The sequence below is a fragment of the Anas platyrhynchos genome, chromosome 1, assembly GCF_047663525.1.
Source record: "Anas platyrhynchos isolate ZD024472 breed Pekin duck chromosome 1, IASCAAS_PekinDuck_T2T, whole genome shotgun sequence".
Classification (NCBI taxonomy): domain Eukaryota; kingdom Metazoa; phylum Chordata; class Aves; order Anseriformes; family Anatidae; genus Anas; species Anas platyrhynchos.
In genome coordinates, this window is record NC_092587.1 from 181,287,105 (window position 1) to 181,309,333 (window position 22,229).

The window sequence follows — 22,229 nt, forward strand, 5'->3', positions numbered from 1 at the left end:
GGCACTGGAACATAACTGTAGTGTTTACAGGCATTGCCTGCCTAGCAAAAGCACATGGTAGTCCCTCCCTGCTTACTGTTAGAAAATGATCTTGTGACACTGCCAGTATTTTGAAAAGCGGACACCCTGCAGATAACTTTTTGCAGGTGTCTGAAAAAAACAACAGGCTAATGCCAGACTAGCATTCACAAACTTAAGGGGATTGCAAGTGGAAGGAGTAATTCAGGACAGTACTTCAGAGAGTATCCTGTCAAGGTACATGATACTAAATTTTTCTTATCTTTTGTATACGTACTTTGTGAAGCCCTAGCTTAGGAAATGCCTGTCAGAATTGCTTCAGTTAATTCCACCTTTGAAAAAATGTTGTGAGATGCGTGTTTCATTTACAAAAGGGGGAAAAAATGATTAATTAGAACAAACAAAACCCAAACCTCCAAAATTTCATATCTACCGAATGAGTTAAATACACTCAAGCATGCGTCTTGACAAAGAGCCTATTGCATATTGGTGCCAGAAATGAGGTAAAAGAGTCTGGCGTGTGCTTGGGAAGTGGTAAAAGATGCTTATACCTGAATTAGCATCTCAATACCTTCATGATTTTTTCTTGCCCTTTCAAGACTACAAGTTAGTGACGATTGGGAAAATTACAGCAGGGCTTGTCAATGCCAATTGGCTATAGTGGACCTGGAAATGTCCATCCAACCACCCCAAAGTAACATATATTCACTTTACAGAAACCTCTTCCACCACCCCACTTCTTTCCATGCTTTCTACTAATCTGGTTAGCTATCATTTAGGTTGCACTCATAGCTCTGTGTTCAAATTTCTGATTTCACTACAGTATTATGAGACTCCTTCAGAAAAAGCATATGTATAGTTACGATTTTCTCTCCAGGTAGACTCGTGAGCAACCTTTCTTCCTCAGTTTTTAAGGACCTCTTCAAGTAACTTTTCTGGTCATGGTAGACTACAACAGGCATTTTTTCTGAGCAGCTGAATAAAAGGGATAGTATGTTTTATCCTTTATCACTAAGGGAAAGGACTGAAATTAAAGGGATTAATTTTTGGTGAAGGGTGTTAGGCCAGCAAACTGTGACTATATGTTTTAATTTTACAAGGAATGTAGCATCAGGCAGAGATAGGTGAGATGAGGAGTATGCAAGAAGATGACAACTCTGATACTGTTCTTACTAGATGTGAATCCATCCATATAACTCAGCCAAACATATACTAACGGTACTGTATGCCACATGCACAATGTTTGACATGGACATTTAGCTATTTATGAACAAGAGGATCCAGGACACACTGGAATTCTGGGTCCCAGGGCATGGCGTGGCAGCACCTTAACTCTGGGAGGTCCCAGTCCATCGTCCCACATTTGGGTGTTGAAAGAGCTAGAAGACAGCTACAACAGGATCTGGCTAACTTCGTGCTTTGGGTGACATGCAGAGCAGCACCTCAGAGCTTGTTCTGGCATTTATGTGTATTAGCAACCAGTGTGTACTCCTGGACAGGAAGAGTTATGGCAGAGTATCAGCTGGCTGTCCCAAGATTTTTTGGGAGGTGTGTTGAAGGGATATTATTGTGCTGTCACAAGCTAAAGTTATATTTTATAAATCTTGATGTCTTTAGCTGATTGATAATTATTTGGAGTGGGGGAAGGCAGAAGAGAAGACGAGGTGTTGACAATAAAAGTTGTGTTTCACTTGACTCTACTGCATGCAATTCTGATTAGAATAAAACAAGACTGATCATATGTTCAACATCTGTTTGTTTTTGTTTGTATTTTTTGTTGTTGTTTGTTTGTTTGTTTGTTTGTTTTGTTTTGTTTTTAGCTGCGTTGCCATCTAGTTTGGGGAAGAATGCAATTATGTGGGAGAACAGCTAGGGAGAGGACTGGCCCCATAAAAGCATGTGTAAAGAGTGTTGCACAGTATAGTATCTAAACCATTGCTACTTGGATGTTCAGGCACTCACTTAAACTGTCTGGGAAAGGACATAAACAGCAAAGCTAGGCAGCTTTTCAGGCAAAGTGCCTTCAGTCTGGCAGTATCCCAAAAACAGATAAAAAGTCTAAAGTTGGAAAATCAGGAAACAGCATGAAAGCAACACAGAGCCTAAAGAGTCGTTTTCCTTGATTGAGATGGTAGCAGCCTAGATTTGACACTTCTTTAACAGAAGCTGACAGAGCTCTTGGCTCCTGAAAAATCCCCCACATGTGGCCTCATCTCCCACTTAGTAGACTCAGTAGACCCAGAGCATTCAGTTAGCTTCAGTCCATTATTTTCCTTTCAGGCCAAATGAGATAATATCATTGTCCCAGCTCTGTGTTGTCCCACAACCTCATAGTGTTTGGGGGTTGTACCTCCTCATAGTAAAAGTGCAGGTCATGATGGAGAGGACCAAGTGAATATGTACTGGTTGTAAGCCTAACTCACCCGCAATGGACTTTAAACCCAAAGATGTTGGATCTGATATTTTAAAAGGTTATTTCAGATTTTCACCCAATTACAGAACTGGGACTTATTTTGATGAAGCTGGGGCAGAAAAAGAAAGATTTTATGAGGACTTCATGGTGCCTTGTAGTTTTTCTTATGTTTCTCCAGTAACTTTGGAAAATATCAGTCACAGTCACTTTTGTAATGCTCTTCATCTATTGAGATTAAAGCATCACTTTTGTTTTGAAAATGTCTCCCACAAAAGTTCATGAACTAAGTGCCTTTTTGAATGTTCTGATTAATGACAGTCTAGCTAGTAAGGAGTATGGAGGAGGCAAGCGAAGCTATTTTGTAAGGCTTCAAGTACATAGGCTTGAAGTGGAATATGAGGACACAAAGTTGAATCTTCCCACTCTGAGTGGGTAGATGAGTTATTTATTTATGTATTTATTTTTCCAGTGGCATCTTAGTAATTGAAATTCTCTGGCAGGTTTTAAAATATTGATAGACAGAGATGAATGGGAGAGGCTGTGTAAAGTATAAATCAGTTTATTAATGAAATTGATATAGAAGCCTATCCACATATTCAGTTTTTAATACAATATTTTGGGCACATGCAAAAAAAAACACATAACTCTGAAGGAGAAATGTACCATAAAGGCATCAGTGACTAATTGCACAAGAGATGGAGATATGGATTTACAAAAATAATGTTCTTTAATTCATTTTTAGAGAGAACTGTTTTCAAGTTCAATAATAATAATAATAATAATAATAATAATAATAATAATAATAAAAAGAAGCCACAAGTGACATTACATCTTGGCAATACACTCACATATCCTATGTTTATATGCATCAGAAGTAGGGGGGCGGCTGTATAGAAAAGAAAAAAAAAAAGTTACAATCACTAAAGAAAGACTTCAGAAGCTGATATTGGTGCCCTCGAATAGAGTTGTTGGCAATTTCAGTATTCTACAATATGCACCCATCACCTTGTAACAAATGCTAAATCATAAATTCCAAATGTAAAGCACTGTCAAACAAACTAACAAACAAACAAAAAATAAACATGCCAAAATATGGGGGAATGTGATAGTTTCTTGAACTGTACAAAACGATGAGCCATTTTGTTATTGGCAACATACATATTGCCAGACTGTCATAGTCCTTAAGACTAGATTATTGGCAGGTAGCAGTATCAATGGTAATTTAAACAAAGTATAATCTAATCCTCCATTTTAGCAGTTTGTAGAATTTAAAAAATAAAAAAATAAAAAAATAAAAATTTGATGATGACAAATATACATTTAGTTCAAAGACAATTGGTGAACTAAACTTCTACCCAAACTCTAAATGTTACCAATTTGTAATAAATATTTTATGTCATTATTCCCTTGCTTTTTCACACTTTTTAATTTTAACTTATCCTGCAAATAAAAGCACTTTTCTACTGCAAGGAGATGCATGAAAATTAGCCACAAACAATTAAAAATCTAAAATATATAAAAATCTTTAGAAAATTGAAAATAAATCAAAATCTCTAAAGGATTTATCCAAAATGAGATCTGTAGAAAAGTCATATTTCTCCTCAACAGTTCCCCTTATTCAATGCTGTCTTCTTTTCCCTTCTTTTTATATTTGTTGACTGCCATTTTATGACACTCATTCAAGTTTATTATCCGAATAGGTACAGCATACAAATATAAAACAAACAAACAAAAATTCTAAAATCTCTGCCTTCTACAGTTATTAGACCCTGTACTGCTATTTTCATAAACCCCCATGCCTGGAATTTATTTTCCAAACCTGCCTGCCTTTACTTCCCGTTAACTCAACAGCTATGCAGATAGTTTTGACTAAAGATTCTGATGCTTTTGATGCTTGAAAAAAATCTAAAAATCCAGCCCTGACACCAGTGTTATACATCTATTAAAAAGACTGAGAGGTTCAACAGACAAAACCTTCTTTGATTGAGGTAAGGTCTAGAAATGCACACAGCCAATTACTTTTCATTTGGCTGTGCAAGTAAACTTTTGAAGTTAACAAAATACATAAACATTCAAGAAGCAATGTAAACAATCCACTGTCTCTTCTGACTAGAGCAGCTTCTCAGAGGACAATTAATGGTTTTGTCCACGATGAGATAGATTAAGATATGTATTATATATAAACAATATGTATACAGGTATATTTATGTAAGGGCTAGGGTGTCCAGCTCATGATTCAGATTCCTGAATGTAGTGCAATGTAGTACTAAAGCCGTGTCTTTGTGAAGAGATGTCTTGTGCCTCAGAACAGGCCTGGCTTCCACCTACACTGCTGTCCAAATCTGAGTGTTACCTTAAGCTATGAAAAATAGTTCTGTAGACCTTATTGACTGAATTGACCAGGGGCCCAAGTCAGGGGCTTACAAGTCATTACCAAGTGATATGTGAGGCATTCTAGAGACATTTCAGAGATGAATATGGGGCTGGAAATACAACACAGGACCTCTGAGAGACCAGTGCCTGTCTGGAGTGACAAGTGGAGGTCAGACAGGACACCTACAGAAATATCTGAAATTGCACCTACATGGGGACAAGTGAGCTGGGTCCTAGATTTGCACTGGGTTTAATGGAAGCTCAAAAGCCTAACTCATATGTAGACATTATAATTGTTTTCAACTGGAGATAAATCTCGTCCTCTTGTCACACTCTTTTCACAGGTCACCTTTTGTCAAATTGTTCTATAAGAAGTGAAATTTATGAAATCTGATTTTCACATCACCATGTGCATTATGATAGAATTACCTTTGTTTTTAATTAATTATGAATACTCATAAAAGCTTTTTAAGAAGTTAGTGTTCTCATTATATATATATATATTTTTTTTTTTTTTTCTTTGGTAGGTGTGTGTGATTTTTCTGGTATTTATTAGTATAGTTGAGATAACACTCCAGAATTTTCTTAAGACCTCAGTCATCCACCTCCAGAGCATTTTCAGGAAATTTGTGGGATTTTATTACATCTAATATTCCTTCCTGTTAACATTCAGCTGGAACAGCACAACAAATTCAAAAATCACAATGGGGTGGCTGACAGAGTCCATTAACATGATTACAGAGGCTTATTTTTCTTAGATTACTACCAATTTACCCTGTCAATTTAACAACCACTTTCTGGGTGGAAGTTTCACATGTCACATATTGTACTGATAGAAGTCTTTTAATTGCATATCATGCCAGTGTCAAGATCCATATCTTCTATATCTTCACCCTGGACTGGCAGGATGCAAAATTATTTCTCCTTCAAATTAAGCTAGTAGAGGCTGGTACTAAAATATTATCGAAGTCCTCAGGCTTGTCACCATGTGTGAAGCTTTGTGGCAGGAAAAAGGAAAACCTGAAATATTCACCACCAAAACCTTATATTTCATGCTATGTACTGGCCCAGGTGCAGCTGAAAATTTACAGAAAATCTCTACTTATTAGTTCTCTGTAGCTGCCATGTACTTAATAGAGTAAAAATATATTTTCTTAAACAAACAAACAAACTTTTTACACCTTAGAGCATCATAGAATTAGAATCATAGAATGGTTTGTGTTGGAAGGGACCTTAAGGATCATCCAGTTCCAAACACTCTGCCATTGGCAGGGACATCTTCCATTAGAACAGGTTGATCAAAGCCCCATCCAACTTGGCCTTGAACACCTCCAGGGATGGAGCATCCACAGCTTCTCTGGGCAACCTATTCCAGTGTCTCAACACCTACATTGTGAAGAACTTCTTCGGAATATCTAATCTAAATCTACCCTCTTTTAGTTTAAGCCATTCCTCGTCCTATCAGTACGCTCCCTGACAAAGAGTCCCTCCCCAGCTTTCTTGTAGGCCCCCTTTAAGTACTGGAAGGCCACAATGTCTCCCTGGAGCCTTCTCTTTTCCAGACAGAACAATCCCATCTCTCTCAGCCTTTGAATAAGAGAAGTGCTGCAGCCCCCTCCTCTGGACTCATTCTAATACTTCCACATCCTTCTTGTGCTAGGGGCCCCAGAGCCATACACAGTACTGTGGGTGCGGTCTCACGAGAGCAGAGCAGAAGGGGAGGATCTTAAAGTGTCCATCATTAAGGAAATGAACACAGATGAAGTTATCATTAATAAAATGTAGTTGCCAATTCTTTACCTCTCAAAGAAAGTTCAATTTTTCTATGCCAGCATGGCTGCATGAGCTTCAGTCTCCTCAATTACACAAAAACAATTCTTGTTCTTCATCTGTCAAAGTCGGAAGACTTATAGTTTGGTGGTTGGAAAGTTAGATCTGCTGCTAAATAACAAACCACTAACTGAGCAACATACCAGAAATAACATGGTTATGAAACTTCTCACTATAATATTTCTCTAAATCCTCTCCATGGTTTATGGGGGTTTGTCTCTGCCATACTCTTTTGCATTCGTTTGTCATAATATTTTGAAAATATATAGAACATTTTTTCCTTAAGTGTTTTGCAAATTTGTCTGATTCCCAATTTGTTCTTTGAGTGTATAACCTTTTTTAATTTTCTTAGATGTGAAGTTTACTTCCCAGCTGTGAAGATATCTCAAATTAATTTATAATGCTAAGTAATTGCAATCAGCTGTAAAGAAGTTTAGCTAATTCCTGCCCTTCCCTCTGAAACACTTTTATATCCTAAGCAGCTTGTTGATTTCTCAAGATGCCACCAATCTATTATTCCTCTTTTTTCAAAAGCTTTTTTTTAAAAACCATGTTTCTCATTCCACAGCCAGCAGGACACCTTTTCTGTTTCTAGAACTGTGAAATTCAGGAAATAAACAAAGGATCCATTTCAGACTGTTAGAACTCATTTTTTACCATTTTTTTCAAGACCTCCCTGGAGAAGCAAGTCAGTTTCCTTCTGCCTCCCCCACTGAGTTTTGGAGCCAGCTTGGGTGAAGGCTAAAACTAAGGAAGAGCAAGAGCTTTTCTTCTATGGTGTTCTTGATCTGCTAGAGAGTAGCAAGAGCCTGCAGAGGGACCTGGACAGGTTGGATCAATGGGCAGAGGCCAGTGGGATGAGGTTCAACATCGCTAAATGCCTGGTCCTGCACTTTGATCACAACAAGCCCGTGCAGTGCTACAGGCTTGGGGCAGAGTGGCTGAAAAGTTGTGCAGAGGAAAAGGATCTGGGGGTGTTGGTTGATGCTTACCTGAAGATAGACTAGCAGTATTTTCAGATGGCAAAGAAGGCCAACAGCATCCTGGCTTGTATCAGGAATAGTGTAGCCATCGGGACCAGGGAGGTGATTGTCCCCCTGTACTCTGCTCTGCTGAGGCCACACCTGGTGCTGTGCTCTTACTGTGTTCAGTTTTGGGCCCCTCACTACAAGAAGGACATCGAGACCCTGGAGCGTGTCCAGAGAAGACTTACAAAGGTAGAGAAGGGCCTGGAGCACAGGTCTTGCGAGGAGCAGCTGAGGGAACTGGGGGTGTTTGGTCTGGAGAAGAGAAGGCTCAGGGGAGACCTTATTGCTCTCTACAACTTCCTGAAAGAAAGGTGTGGGGAGCTGGGGGTCAGCCTCTTCTCACTGGTAACTAGTGATAGGACTAGAGGAAATGACCTCAAGTTGTGCCAGGGGAGGTTCAGGTTGGGAATGAGGAGACATTTCTGCTCAGAAAGAGTATTCAGGTATTGGGATGGGTTGCCCAGGGAAGTGGTGCAGTCACCGATCCTGGGGGTGTTCAAGGAAAGTTTGGAAGCGGTGCTTAGGGACATGGCTTAGTGGGTGATATCGGTCATTGGGGGACAGCTGGACCAGATGATCTTAGAGATCTTTTTCCACCTTAATGATTCTATGATTCATCCTGATAGCTATTGAAATTACAATACACAGCTATCTCTCACTCTCCTCAAAGGGACTGGGGGAGAAGATACAATGAAAAGGGGCTCAAAGACTGAGAGAAGAATAAGGATATTGCTCACCAATTACTGTCACAAGTTAAACAGACTCAACTCAGGGAGAGTAATTTATTTCCTATTACTAACAGACTAGACCAATGAGAAACTAAAAGCAAATTTAAAACACTTGCTCACCTCGTGTTTACCCTCATTCCACATCAAGCCTCTATTTCTTCCTGCTGAGCAGTGCAGAGAAATGGCAAAGGGGAGTTGTGCTTAGACATAATGCTTTATTTGCTGCTCCTATATCTTTGCTTTCTTCCCCTGTTCTAAACTGGAATTTCTCCTACAATATGTTGTACTTCTTGAACTGAACCTATATGGACTTCCCACAGACAGAAGTTCTTCAAGAACAGCTGCAATATGGATCTGTACCTTGGTGTCCATCCTTCAGTACCAAGCTGCTCCAACATTGGTCCGCCACAGGCAGCAGCTCACACCAGGCCTCTTGTTCCACCATCGGCTCCTCTACAGGCTGCAGTGTGGAGATCTGCTCCACCATGGTACTCTGTTAGCTGCAGTGGGATGCCCTGCTCCACCAGGGTCCTCTCCACAGGCTGCAGGGGAACTTCTGCTCTGGCACCTGGAGCACATCCTGCTCTCCTTCTGCATTGATCGTGGTGTCTTCAGAATTTTTTCTCCCTACAGTTTCTTCCTCCTCTCCCAGCTGCTGTTGTACAGCAGTTTTCCTCTTTCTTAAATATGCTCTCAGAGATGTACAACCAGCATTAGTCAGCTTTGGCCAAGTATCTGTCAGAACTGGATGGAGCTGACTCTTATCTAACATGGGGCAGCCTCTGGACTCTTCTCACAGAAGACATCCCTGCAGCACCCCTGTTACCAAAACATTGCCACATCAACCAAATTTTTCTAATTAAAGCAGAAACACAGGACCTCTGGGGAGAGAATGTCAGATATAAACATAGTTAAAATGATTTTGCCTTTACAAACCATTTTGCCTTTCAGAAAAGAATTTATGCATGCATTTAAGAAAATTCTCTTGGGAAGGACTCAACCACGTCTACTTCTGAATATTCAGGAAATTTTGATATTTGCTTTTTTCATCATGCTAACTTTGTGAGAGGCTTATATGAGTTTTATTATGATGTGTCAGAAATAATCTGAGTTCTCCTTTAATCATTTCCATAATAAGATATTTTTTCTTTGTCAGGTCTCTCTTTTTTTTTTTTTTTTTTTTTTTTATTTCTCTCAAACCATTTCCATCTTCTTCTTTCACTGTTCTCGAGTGAAAACAAAATTCTTTGATTGTCATTTTTCATTATGAACACTCAAGGAATGTCCAGAATTCCTACTTGATAAACCCTTTATTTGTCTTGTTTCAAAAAGATATGCAGTGAGAGAGCAGGTAAGAGTTGCAGAGCTGGATACAAGCTCAAACTATCTTGACAGTCACTTATTGTGAGTCTATTTTCAAGTCATTTCCCACTGTTGCTCAAGATATTGACATTGACTGCTGGAAGGACATATCCATCCACTAATAATGCTCACAGGAAAACATTAATTGAAAATGACCACTTTTATGTACAGGCTGTAGTTTGGATCAGCTCCCAGACAGGGAGGAGAAAAAAAAAAAAAGAGAGAGAGAAACTGCTGAAGGCTTTCTCATCAGTCACACCCAACAAATGCATGTCCCAAATCTATCAACTCAAATATCTTTTTCTCTGATTCCATCTGGAAACTGTCATCAATTCATTTTGCAAGATTTTCTTTCCATTCTCTACTCCCCTTTTTCAATAAAATAAATCCATACTTTTATCACAGCAGGAAGGATTCTGAAGAAAGTAATCAAACATCCTCCTTGTAAGCATCAAGAAGAAAACCTAAGTATGAGTAGCAGCCTACCTGGATTTGTCAAGAACAAATCTTGTCATAACAATATAATTTTCATTCATCACCAGATAGCAAGCTATGTAGGTTGGGGCAAAGCATGTCATATAGCTTGAGTTTTGTAAGATTTCAGAACCTGTCAATCAAAATATGGTCTAAGACGAAAACCACAATCATAGTAGTTGCCAACAGTCCTCTGTAAAACATGATGAGTGAATCAAACAGAAGGATGAAATGAGCAATTCTGTAAGGGTGTATCCCAATCAATATATTCATTCATGACATTTAAGATGAAATATAGAGATAACATGTTAAATTTGTAAACAACATAAAACTGAGGGCATCACAAAACTGTTGCAAGACAGAAATAGAATTCAGGATGATCTTGGCAAATAAGATAAACGATTTTGTAAAAAATAAAATAGTTCAGTAAGGAGTACAGATATAATCAAGTATAAATTGAAATTGAATATGTTTAAGGCAACAATTTTTCATGGACAATTAAAACAAGACAAATAGAAAATGGCTAGACTATACCACGTTGGTGTGAAAAAGTCAATATCACACTCAGTTACATCAAAAAGGGTACAGAATACAAGTAATGTCAATTTGTCCTTTGTTATACTGAGAAGTGGTAAAGAATGTGCAGGAGGAAGTAAGCAGCTTCATAAAATTAGGAAATATACCCCATAAGGAAGTCTGAAGCAAAAAGGGTGTTTAAAAGAGAAAACAGGAGGTATAGTAAATAAATAAAATATTCCCTGTATCCACATTTTATAAAATGGGTCATTATAGGCTTAATCTGCACATAGGCAAAACAAATTAAATATCAGAAAAGTTACCTGGAAAAAGTGCAACGTATCCACCCACTGCTGCAGGCCATCACAGGATGATGCAAATCATCCTTATTTAAAAAATTGATGTTATTTTCAGTGAATTACTAAATGTTATTGTATTTTTTTATTTATTTATTTTAAATATATCAATACCTTTCATGCAATACGGCTGGCACAGTAAATGGAAGTCATCAGTCCATGTTGTGATTATTGAGGCACAGAAACTGATTTGGCTGTAATAGCATGAGCATGATAAAGCACTAAAAAAACATCTTATGGTATTTTAAATGTAACTGATAAGGGAAAAAAAAATAAGGTTTTGAAAACCCAGCTCACACTTGAATAAAATAGAATTAAAATAACTTAGGCTTGTAAATTTAACTGAAAAATTCCTATGTATATGACAAGATAAGCACTGAGGACACCTTAATGTGACATGGATTTAGTATTGGCTGTGGCAACATCCCTGTTCATTGTCATGTCCCAGCTAAACTGAAAGCAAATTTCCAGCAAAATAAATGGATGTGATATCACATAGTATTCTAACTAACTGGGTGTGGGGTGTGTGTGGGGTGGAGTTAACCCTTGTGAACAGGAATGCATATTATCAGCAAGTAAAGATATATATGCCTGATCTCTGGACAGATTTATGGATGTTATGTTATACACTGAGAAAGGCTTTCAGGAGAACCAAAACTGGCAGCTCCCTGCCATACTAAAAGGAGACAGAAAAAAAAATCCTAAAGATAAAATATTTAGCATAAACTGTTAATATCTTCTTTCAAATTCTGGAAAAGAGGATAGAATTATAAACCCAGTTCTTTTGAAAAATATCCAACTTGTATCCTACTGTTACAGGTTGTGAGGCATGCATTATGGTTGGTTGCAGGTTAGTATTAGCATGGGATAGCTCAGCCAACACATTTTAAGCTAATTCATAACATAGACTGCTAAATAAATTCTGTTGATCCCCAGGCTAAATGGGAGTATTAACCAACTTAAGCTATCTAAAGTTAGGTGTTTCTTGCTGAAGTTGCCATTTGGGTGAAAGAACATCTAGAACTTTTGGAGCTTTGCCTCTAGGTGGTTGTTGAGCAAGTCAAGAGCTTATAGGTAAAGGTTAAAGGACAGACTAACAATGGGGACACTATTGTGGGTATTTGCTACAGGCCACCTGATCAGGAGGAGGAAGTAGATGAGGCCTTTTACAGACAGCTAAAAGCAGCCTCGAGATCACAGGCCTTGGCTCTCATGGGGGATTTCAACCACCCTGACATCTGCTGCAGGATCAACAATAAGGCACAAACAATACTGGAGGTTCCTGGAAAGCACTGATAACTTTCTGACACACGTGATGGAGGTGCCAATGAGGAAAGGCATTCTGATGGACCTTGTACTAACAAACAAGGAAGGGCTGGATGGAGATGTGAAGTTTGGGGGCAGCCTTGGCTGCAGTGACAATGAGATCCTGTATTTCAAGATCCTGCAAGGAGGAAGCAGTGCAATAACATTGCAATCGTGGACTTCAGGAGAGTTAACTTTGCCCTTTTCAGGGATAAATTTGGAAGAATCCCATGGGATCAGGCCCTAGAAGGAATACAAGATAGATTGTTAATATTCAAGGATTACTTACTCCGGGCTCAAGAGGTGCATTCCTATGAGCAAGAAATAGAGTAGAGGGTGCAAAAGACCTGCAACAAGGAACTCCTGACAAAACTCAAACATAAGCAGGAGATGTACAAGATGTGGAAGCAGAAACAAGCCACTTGTGATGAATATAAGGATGTTGTCAGAGCATACAGAAATGTGACAAGTAAGGTCAATTTGGAATTAAATCTGGCTAGGGAAGTCAAGGACAACAAGAAGGGCTTCTTCAAATACATCAATAACAAAAGAAAAAATAGGGAATATGTTGGCCTGCTACTGAATGGCACCAGAAAACTGGTGACAGAGAACAGAGTGAAAGCAGAGATACTGAATGCTTCAGACTTCACTGCCAAGACCAGCCCTCAGGAATCCCAAACCCCTGAGACCAAAGAGAAAGTCTGGAGAAAGCAATTTTTTTCCTTGATTGAGGAGGATCATTTAGGCAAACGTGACGTCCAGAAGTCCATGGGTCCTGCTGGGATATATCCATGAGTTTTGAGGGAGTTAGTGGACATCATTGCTAGGCCACTGTCAATCATATTTGAAATTTCATGGAAATCAAGAGTGATAACTGAGGACTGGAAGAAAGCTGATGTCACCCCAGTCTTCAAAAAGGGCAGGAAGGAGGACCCAGGGAGCTACAGGCCAGTCAGTTTCACCTCAGTCCCTGGTAACGTGATGGGACGGTCATTCTGGAGGACTTCTGTAAGCATATGGAAGTCAAGGTGATCAGGAGTGGTCAGCATGGATTCACCAAAGGGCAATCATGCTTAAACAACTTGATTGCCTTCTGTAGGGGAATGGCTGGCTGGATACATGAGGGGAGAGCAGTTGATGTTGTCTACCTGGACTTCAGCAAGGTTTTTGAAATGTCTCCCATGATATCCTCATAGGCAAACTCAGAAATGTGGGCTGGGTGAGTGGACAGTGAGGTGGATTGATAATTGGCTGAATGGCAGGTCTCAGAGGGTTGTGATCAGTGACACAGAGTCTAGTTGAAGGCCTTTAGCAAGCAGTGCCCAGCATGGTTCAATACTGGGTCCAATATCACTTAATTTATTCGTTAATGACTTGGATGAAAGGATAGAATGCCTCCTCAGCAAGTTTGCTGATGATACAAAACTGGGAGAAGTGGCTGATACCCCAAAGTACTGTGCTGCCATTCAGAAGAATGTCAACAAGCTGGAGAGATGAGAAGAGAGGAACTTCTTGAAATTCAACAAAGGCAAGTGCAGGGTTCTGCACTTGGGGAGGGATAACTCCATGAACCAGTAAAGGTTGAGAGCTGACCTGCTGGAAAGTAGCTCTGTGGAGAATGTCCTGGGGGTTGTGGTGGACAACAAGTTAAACAAGAGCCAGAAATTTGCCCTTGTGGCCAAGAAAATAATAATAATATTAATATATATATAATAATAATAATTAAAAAAAAAAAAAGTCCAGAATTTTTTGTTCAGAAAATTCCACACAGAAATCTGATATTTTAATAATTATTTTTTGCTAAATCTTCTTGACATGAATTCATAACTGCATTTATATTCTGTGTCAAAAAAAAAGTGGATACAGCTGAGAAAAGAAGGAGAAAGAGATGCTCTTCCTAGGCAACCTGGAGTTACTAGCAGAATTGTGAACAAAACCTGAGTTCTGACATCCATATGAATTGTCCAGCTGCTATTGTCTTAAATCAAATTTACTGTTTTTCCTCCTGAATAAGTAATTTTTTTCTGTTCACAGCAACAGTTAAAATCTAACAGAAGATACGTCCATCTGAAAGCTGCAACACAAAGAAATCATTGCACCACAAAAGATGGACTTATAGTTAGAATTTCAGCTAGTCACTCCTTCCATTTTGCTGTGAACCAATCCATGATTTAATCCAAATGGATTATTTTATGGTTTTATGAGTCTAGCATTTTGAATGTTAATTTGAGGTCATCATATATTTTATATAAGAATCAGTATCTTAATATTTTAAACATACATTATTTAACAACCAACATTTCTTTCAGATTCAAAAAGATAAGAATCCCTTAACCTCACATATGTACTGCTCCATTTTTATTATCATTCTTGCTTGTGGTTTGAATACAGAGAAAAGCGAAAGATGAGCATTAAACACCTTGACAGCATTGAGCTGAACTGAGTGTGAAAATGTTAAAGGACACAAATTGAAATGAAACCTTATGTGCTAAATGTACATAGGGAGCATTTCAGCTGTTTAGTTAGTATTCAAAGTATGCATTCTGTAGAAGTTATAATATCTCTAAAAAATTTCAGTACTCATTCATGTGTTGCTGTACATTTACATCTAGCTATCTAGCTATCCCCCTCCCCCCGCCCCAGACTGTTGTCAGTTAACTTACAGTGCCTTTGAGCAAGGGTGAGGTTTTGTGAATATGTCTGTGTATAAATATATATATATATATATATATATAAAAGTATAGAGACAGGATTTTGTAAAAGAAAGAAAAATATTTCAGTGGCACATAAAACATGTGGTACTTACATCCCCAAATAGTTTAGGAAATGAAATGAGTCCAAGGGCAATTAACAAGTTGAATCCTTTTCAGAGAAGCCAGGGAAGCTGCCTATGGAAAGCAAGAAAATATGCCAGATGGCTGTTATATGGCATGTATCACACACACTGTTCTGAAATTATGCTTTTCCTTAGTTTGATGACTTCCTTCCACTTGTCTGCCAGCGGTGCTCAGTAACCAGGCAACATTCCAGCTGTGCAAGGCACAGTGAATACCCTGGAATGGGGAGTAGGACCTTCAACCACATCTTGGCCACCATTGCCTCCCTGCAGTTTTTGCAGACTTGTGAGGATAGTTTCAGCAGAGCTTTCAGGATAGACTAAATCCAGCCCCTTTTAGTGGTGTGACAACTGAATTCAAATTGTCTTGAAATTATATCTTCAAGTTATTCAAATTATATATATAGCAGTTTATCAGCAGCAGCTTGGTACATTTGAAAGGAGTAGAATTAGGGTGATTTTTTTTCATTTTTTCTTTGTGGAATAACTTCTATGATCATAATGTGTTTCAGCTGATATTATAGTAATATGGAATCAAAGAAGGGAAGAATTCAAAAAAATAGAGGCTGAATCAGATAAATGTATATGCATAGAGATATCTGGTATACCGTGGGCTGTACTGAAATTCAGAGTTCAGCGTTTTCAAGGAGTTCAGTTGATTAACAGCTACAGAGCAAGAGTTATGAAATAACTGATGAGCTTGATAACACACCTTTATAATATTAATTTCCTAATATATTGTGGTACTTCATCAGAACACATATGCATGCATTTTGTTATTTGTCATATATATATGTATTTCCTTTGCTTTATTTTTTCCTCCTTTTTTTCCGTGATTCGTTCATTCATGCTGTCATGATTGACATAGCTCACTAATTCATTCATCTAACTACTTGCAGTCATTGCAGGATTTGCTTCCCTTTTACAAACAACAGGCAAAATAACTGTAAATAAATAAAAAAGGCAAGACTTAAGAAAATTAAACAGGAACTGAGCTATCCAGGGAAATAGATTGCTTTACATAGATTCTGAGCTCTTGCACTTAAAAACTATGTAAACGGGCATTTAATTTTTCAGTCTTTCTGTTAGAATGCTGCAGAAATGAGGGCTACGAGAAACCTAGATATGGTTTGTACAGACCTGGGGTTTCAGTTCCTCTTTCCAAAGTGACTATTTCCTGAATATCTAACAGATCATAACAGAACAATTGGTCTCTCTACCTTGATATCATATTGTTAGGAGCAGAAAATGTCTCAGACCTGACTGGCATTAACTCTTTCTGTCATAGCAAAGAGAGTTTTCTTCACATAGACCATACAAGGAACTTGAACACATATTTAAGAGGGTTGTTCCACTTGGTACCTAAAAAATTCTTAGATATCTAAGTCAGACTGACTCATTCCCACTTACAGCAAGCACAGGGGAAAAGAATGCAACAAAAAGCTCATGTCCTTGAGCAATGAAAAGTACAGGCTTTGAACCATGCTTTCTTCTTTTCTGTTGTTTTTTTTTTTTTCCTACTCATCCCCATACAGATATGCATACAAGTATGCAATCCTCAAACTGCTTTGCTCAGCCATATAAATAATGTTGAAGTAGGATTAAAGTAGGAAAAAAAAAAAATACAGCAAAATGTAAGAAGGCAAAAATAATTTGACCTTTATAAGTTTAGGCAGCCTCACACTTGATATATTAACTGCAAGGTGTATCATATATTCACACAACTCCTAAGCCTTGGGGAGTTACAGCCACAGTCAGTGACTGTAAAACCCAGTAGCTTTCCATCCTCTCAGGATTTAAGGAATATTCATATGTTTTCTGTGACTGCTTTGTCAAAGATTAAAATTGGGTGGCTAATATCTGTAAGTGCTGATTATTTGTTTTGGCTTACTTAAAAAGAATTGTTTTCAGTAGTTTGAAAGTAAAATTCTTCATAAGTCTGGTGATTTCAGAGCAAGTACAAGATCAACAGTTAAATACAGAAATATCCTGAGTGTCTTGAGAGCACTCAAAACTTCAAAAGATAAGTACTTAATTATGCTGCAGATGAGGGAATAATTTGACCTTATTGCTTTGGCTTTCTTTATATCTTTGGTTTAAGTGAGTCGGAAATCTTAAAATAGGATGTGAAGGATCAGGGGTTAAACTCATGATGTAATTAAAATTGCAGTCTTAGGGTTTGCCCTTTAAGCTTAAATGTTTCTGTAAGTTAAGGCTGAAATGATTTAATGCACACTACTATATTTGGGTAAATTGTGATGGTATGAATTCCAGAATGTGTGCATCAGATGAGTTCCTTTAACATGAATGATTTAGATAAACTATGAGGGAAAAAAAAAAAAAAAAAAAAAAAAAAAAGCAGCTTTTGAGTTAAAGGACCCCACATACAAGTCAGTTTGGAGCTTTGTTTCTGTTAACATTTCAGAGAAGATTGAGGTTAATGACATGTTACGATAGCCTTCAGTCTGGAATGGCTGGAAACGAGTATTAGTTCAGTACTGCCAGACAGTTCAAAAATAATAACATCCTAAGTGACACAGAAATACCCTGAGCAGTCAGTGAGATTTGGAGCTATGTCTTTGTATCCTTAAGCTTTCTGCCCTTCCAGCTCTCACCTCTGTGCTGTGGTACTCAGACCCCAGGGCCAAGAGGGGAATATCACTAGTTGTGGCAGATGCTGTCAAAGCACAACATATTCTTCCCAGTAATGTTTGTTCAGCCAAATGATAGCCCAAAGCTTTCTTCTACTAATGCAGACTTTGAGCTTCTACTGCCATTTTCTTAGCATAAAAACGTTGATTACAGTTGCAATTTAGAGAACAGAACAAGTGTTGTGCATGTGTGTGCTCTTTTTTTTTTTTTTCCCCTATATAATATGTAACAGACAAGACAAATCTATGATTGAAATAACCAGTGAGCTTTGGGGATTGGAATTGTCTCATTTTGCTCACGGACACAACAGACAAGTGAGAACACAGATATGGATTTCAAGTCCCAGACCAAACTGGACAGGCATAATGAAACAATCCAGTGCCCAAGGTGCTCCATGTAGTAGCTAGTCTGGAGATGCCAGATAACTGTAGGTTTCCAGCACTGGGAGAGACCTGACAGAACAATGTGGACACACAGAGGGTTCTCTGAAAAGTCACATGCCTGGGTTGTGCTCTTGTCCTGACCATAGCTGACACCAGGAATAGTGTAGAGACCTTCTGCTTGTTCTTGTATCTGAATGTCCTCTCCAGCCTTACGTAACTCTAGTATATTCTCAACCAGGTTCTTTACTTCCTGAGTAATATTTGAACACATATATGGGAAGAGTGACCGATGTCATTTACCTGGACTTTTGTAAGGTCTTTGACAAAGTCCCACATGACATCCTGGTCTGGATGAGAGAGATGGATTGGAGAGAGATGGATTTGATGGGTGGACCATTCAGTGGATAAGGAATTGGCTTGAAGGTTGCACCCAGAGAGTGCCGGTCAAGTCTAGGTGGAGGCTGGTGACAAGTGGTGCCCCTCAGAGGTCTGTCCTGGGAGTGGTAATTTTTAAGAACTTTATCAGTGACATAGACAGTAGGACCAAGCGCACCCTCAGCAAGTTTGCAGATGACACCAAGCTGCGTGGTGCAGCTGACACAACAGAAGGAAGGGATGTCATCCAAAAGGACATGGACTAGTTCAAGAAGTGGGCCCATATGAACCTAATGAGGTTAAACACGTCCAAGTGCAAGGTGCTTCATCTCGGTCAGGGCAATCCCAGACATGAGTACAGACTGTGAGAAACACTCATTGAGAGCAACCCTGCAGAGAAAGACTTGGGGGTTCTAGTGGACAAAAAGCTTGATATGAGCTGGTAATGCACGTTTGCAGTTCAGAAGGCCAACTGCATTCCAGGGCTGCATCAAAAACGGAGTGGCCAGCAGTTTGAAGGAGGTGATTCTCCTGCTCTACACTGCCCTTGTAAGGCCTTACTTGGAGTCCAGGTCTGGGGTCTCCAGCACAAAAATGATGTGCATATATTAAAATGGTCCAGAGGAGGGCTACAAAGATGATCAGAGGGCTGATCAACTTTCTTCACCTATGAAGAAAGACCGAGAAAGCTGGGGATGTTCATCCTGGAGAAGAGAAGGATCCAGGATGACCCTATTGCAGCTTTTCAATACTTAAAGGGGGTTTATAACAAAGATAGAGAGCAACTTTTTGCTCAGTCACATAATGACAGAACATGGAATAGTTTTGAACTAAAAGAGGGGAGATTTAGATTAGAAGTTAGGAGGAAATTCTTCACTGAGAGCATGGTGAGGCCCTGGAACACGTTGTCCAGAGAAGCTGTGGATGTTTCATCTCTGGAGGTGTTAAAGACCAGTGTGGATGAGGTCCTGGGCAATCTGATCTAGTGGGTGGTGTCCCTGCCTATGGCAGGGGGTTGAAATTATATGATCTTTAAGCTTCTTTCCAACCTAAGCCATTCTATGATTCTATACACACACTATGCAAAGATGTTACTTTTCATTTGTACTTCAGAATATGGAACATGAAAGCAGAAAAGAACTTGCTCAGGAACTGCTGGGTTCACAACTGCCTGCTGTAAACATCCCCCATAAGACATGTGGGAGGACCGTGAAGCTGGCTGCTCCTTCTGTATGTGGTCGTGAGGGTGGGTGGGCTATCTCAAGACACCCTGCAGCCCTGAAACAACATCTGTGCCAGCTTTACCCAGTGCTTCACAGTTAAGTATGTTTGAAAGCGTGGGAAGGGAGAAGGTGTTTCTGCCTGTTGAATTCATGCACTGTCTCGGATCTGGTCATCAATACACTATGGCTGGGAAGAGATTTTTTTCCCTAGGGACGTATGATTATACTCCTGAAGGCTGGATCTATGCTTTTGACTTTCTACCCCATTTTACTTGAATAAATGGCCACCTCTCAAAGTAATTCTGATTCAGCTAATTACTGCTTGAGGTCCTTATTTTACAGCCCACACGCATAGCAGTTCTTATACGTAGATGCAGTCCCATTGAACAAACATAAGTTGTTTAACATGCAGAACAGCTAAAAAAGGTACAAAATATACACAGTGTGTTCATTAGAAAGAGGGAGAAGGAAAAAAAAAAAAAAAAACAAAAAACAAAAAACATGATCTTAATTAAAATCAAAGCCATGATTTTAATTCTGGATTTAGATCCACAGAATACTATTTGTTTTCAGTTTAATTTCATTCTAGTTTTCTTTTCTCTTGCATTGCTGCCTGATCTGTGCATTTCATTTTTTGCACCACTTCTTTCCCTCCTAAGACTCAAAATGTAGTTCATCTCAACTAATTCTAATACTGTTCCCACATGCTTTACCTGTTTCTTATTAGCTTCTCTTGGATGTTTTTAGTTTTTCTACTTGACAATGAGCTAATACTGCTGTCATAAGACTATTTTCAAATATTTTTTCATCCCTCCAGTGGCCATATACTTCACTAGGCTTCAGCTAACTTTTAGCTGGATGTTTTCCCCTTTCCTCCTCCTAAATAAGCATTGTCACTCGAAGTACCTCGCTGATTTCTTGTAGCATGACAAAAGTCACATTGTGCATCTGCTTCCAAGACAGCTACAAAATCAGAGAGTAGTACTGTGAATAGTAGCTCTCCATGTGCTGTTCTGCTTGTTGTGCTGATATACTAATAAAAATACTATTTCCTAGCAGCACTGCAAATCTATCAAGGGCAAGAAGACCTGTCCTTTCTCTCATTGCCAGTCTGTGTTGTAGAATTGCCCTATAAGGTCTTACATGTATCAGTAGTGACCAGAGATGCGCAAGGCAAGCACTTCAACTTTTGGATAATGCTAGCAAGTGGATTTTGTGTATTCTGTTCTTTGAACGTTGTTCTGACTTTCAGCTTGGAAAATCCAGAAATGGAGTAGATGTGTTGTGTTTGTCAGTTTTCTTCCTCAACTATATGACTCAGTAGTGAATAGACCAAAAAAGAAAATAAGTCCTGAAGTTAAAATTGAGTAATAAAAGAGAAATGCTGTAGATCATACAACATAATGATATGGAAGGAAAACAGACGGAAGAAACATGATTATATGCTGACTGATACATACATCAGACAAATCTACATATCCAGATACATGATCGTGAACTTGGATTCATATTGGTCACCTTTCCCCTGATGCAGATTGAGTTTGCACTAGGTTGCTGAACTAAGAACCAAAGGTATTCCATAAGCAATGCTGCCAATATTTTTTTTTATTTTTATTTTTAATTACCATTGGCTAATCACACTTGCCTGGCTTCATTATATGAACCTAATAAGATGTCTTGATATATGAAAAGCATTGAGTCAGATATTGTACAGTATAGAAAAAAGCGTAAAATGAAACATCTTACAATCTTCTGATACAATACATAATATAGCAGAAAATTAAAAATGCAGTAATGTTTCTTCTTTGGGAATCCTATGTTACCAACTGTCCCATTTTACTACAAAAATAGTATGTTTATGCATGCAAATGTAGAAATGAACCTTAAGATAGTAAATCCTTTGCAACAGGTATCTTTGCTTCTCTGCACGCCATGTTTCTAACCTTCTCCTTCAGGAAATGTATCTTTTCTTTCTCATTTACTTGCCATTTTTATTTTGTTATTCCAGCTTTACTGCCCCCTGTTCACTGCTTCCTTCAGAGTATCATAATTATGCCTCCATGAATCTCTTTCCTTTACAAAATTGAAATTAACAAGGGAGAGACCAAAAAGTGTTTACATCTTGCTCACAGCTGGGACTTAAGAGACTTGACAGGAACATTTGTGTCTAACTCTTCCTTGTGTATCTAATCATTTGCTTTAATGAATTGCTGCCTATGGACTGTTTACGTACAAAAAGGCTTTATGAAAAATCATACCCTGTTTATTGCAATTTATGAACTGAAAAGAGGCTATCTTGGTTAATTGAATTGTTATATTTAAACTGTTTCTTTCACCTCCAGTTGGAAGCAGAGATA

At 38.6% G+C, this 22,229-nt stretch overlaps 1 protein-coding gene across 2 annotated transcripts in view; it reads left to right on the forward strand.

The window, feature by feature from the left end:
* Window positions 1–22,229, forward strand: part of TRPC4 (transient receptor potential cation channel subfamily C member 4) — a 161,806-nt gene that overhangs the window by 69,699 nt on the left and 69,878 nt on the right. The gene's annotated exons all lie outside the window — the stretch shown is intronic.